At 32.1% G+C, this 2,474-nt stretch overlaps 1 long non-coding RNA gene across 1 annotated transcript; it reads right to left on the bottom strand.

The window, feature by feature from the left end:
- Positions 1 to 606: 606 nt before the first annotated feature.
- Positions 607 to 1,804, bottom strand: LOC148240270 (uncharacterized). The gene is made up of 3 exons (XR_015816519.1): positions 1,563 to 1,804; positions 1,253 to 1,475; positions 607 to 850 (listed from the first exon to the last, which is right to left on the bottom strand). It is a non-coding gene; the product is annotated as an uncharacterized LOC148240270 (long non-coding RNA).
- Positions 1,805 to 2,474: the final 670 nt, after the last annotated feature.

Raw genomic sequence — 2,474 nt, 5'->3', positions numbered from 1 at the left:
TTGGATCATACAGCCATAAAAATTGAGAGAAATAACTAATGTTGCTTCACTGGCTGTTGATTTCTGCTTTGGGCTGAATGGAGGAGATCTTGGATTTGCTAAAGCCTTAGTGGGTGTTTTTGATGAGCCTACGGCGCGAAATTGCAAGAGGGTGAGTAGGCCAAGTATTTGACATTGTTGTTTCTTCATGAGCTCATTATTGCAACTCCAAACTCGACCATAAAATTATAAATGAATAATATTTGTGGGTTTAGACATAGATTGCAGACAACCTGAAAAATGGTACAGATAGTTGGGATTTTTGCCTCTTGATGAATATGATTATATATACTAGATAATTTTCTGGGTTTAAATTCATAAGAGAAGAAGAATATGTGTAACACAGAAGATGACAGTTTAATATGTTGAGAAATTGTATCACCAGTTTGTGATGTTCAAATGAGGATTTTATGAAATATTAGACTCCAATTACGTTGTTTGAGTTGTTGAAATATGAATTTTCAACTATTTTTAGATAAATGGGAAGAACTTCTTTTCCAGTGACCTGAACTAAAAATAAATAAATAAATAACAATAAGAGAAAATCTCATTTGCATTACGTCTAGAAACCAAAAAGAAACATTTGTAAATGTCCTTTGATCCACTTACTTTGTCAAACTCTTCAAAATCTTAATAAATAACAATAAGAGAAAATCTCAGCGTATGTGGATTTGATCCAACTTTGATTATTCATGATCTTAAAATGATACCTGTAAGTCTTGAGATAATCCAACCCTTTGTAGAGCTCAGTGTACGCCATCTTGCTCTTGCACTTGTTGTGTTTCTCTTCTGTTGTTCACAGATTTCTCCTCTGTATCCAAGGAGAAATCTGTGAACAACACATAAGCCCTTTTAAGGCTGAAAAATATTATGTTTACCATCATTATCTCACACTTTTAACTGTTATTCACTTTTACCTCATCACTTTAAGCAACTTCAGAATTCATTGACTATAACATTTTTCTTTTTAAGTACAGGGTATCAAATTCTGCATATTTAGGTTCCAAGATTTATAACTTATATATATATATGTATATATATATGTAGTATGCTCATCGCTGCATGCATTTGTCAGCATGTATATAAAACCTTAATGAGTAAAATGTAATATATCATATCAGGAATAACCAAAAATTAAAACACAAATCATGTTAAGAATTTCTTATAATCATTCTGTGTTCCTCACTAAATGAGTTGAAAGCTGATTAGTTACCAGAGGAAATGGTGCATGATATAGAAGCATCCTCATTTGAGTCCTCCACAGAAGCTCCTTTACCATGCTGTTGCTTGATAGCATTGTTTAGGTGTAAGAGAATCTCCATAAACTCCTTCTCCTTGGTTTTATAAAACTGGTTCACTTTATTAAGTTGCATATCAAGACAAGCGAAAAACTCTTTAGGGGCATCAGTATCAGCAAACTTCTCGAGCAATTCAGTCTGTAGATAGTAGATTAACTTCCTATAAATTAACTTCTTACAATATATATATATATATATATATATATAAGTTATAAATCTTGGAACCTGAATATGCAGCTTCAGGATGTTACTACCAATTTTTACTGCTGCTGTTTGTGTAATACCATTGCCTGATATTTTTTCTTTTCTGCTGATTATCTTTTGGACGTGTTTCTCTTGCAATTAGTTTTGAGTTTCTTCTAATTTTTAAAAGAGAAAATATAATGTGGATCTTGTGAGTTTTAATGGCTTTTCATTTCATGTTCATTTCTTGTAAGTTACACATGAAGTGCTGAACTCCGCATCTCCTTATTAAGTGTTTGTCATGATAATATTATTTTATGTATTTGACTTTCACAAAGGGTTTGAGTTTTCCATTTCTTTGTATTTGGAGGGAATAGAGTTTGTGTGAATTTAAGATTCACATAATTTGTGTGAATTACCCAACAAAGAAGAAATGTATGAGCCAAAAGTCTGAAGAAGAGATGTTGAAATACTAACATAGTAGGGTCAAAAGGAACTCACCAATGAAAAACGTTACAGAATGTGATTCTTTTCTTTGATGATGTTTAGGATATTTCATGGCTTTTCTCGGGTTGTCTTCTGCAACTTGTTTGATGAATAGCTTCTCAACTTCATCTGCTAAATTATTACTTGTAATTTCATGTCCCTCAAGTAACAAAAGGTTTGCTACACTTTGTTCTTTGATAGATACTGAAATTTGGAGCCAATCTAGCGCCCAAACATTTCAGATACCAAATGGTTCATATTTTTTATTAATAATTGCACTGGAACAACCTATTTATTTTTCTTGAAAGGAAGAATCAGAAATATGAAACATTACTGTAATTTTTCACAAAATAATTAGTACACAACATAGTGTTTCTATTAACCAGATCAGATCTGACATTGCAAGGCGTAATTTTAAGCAGATTATTTCATCTTCCTTGCAAAGAGAACGGACCATCCGTGAGTCTT

This window comes from Carica papaya, chromosome 9 (genome assembly GCF_054855325.1).
Source record: "Carica papaya isolate Zhongbai chromosome 9, ASM5485532v1, whole genome shotgun sequence".
NCBI lineage: Eukaryota > Viridiplantae > Streptophyta > Magnoliopsida > Brassicales > Caricaceae > Carica > Carica papaya.
This window is presented reverse-complemented; position numbering and strand designations above follow the sequence as displayed.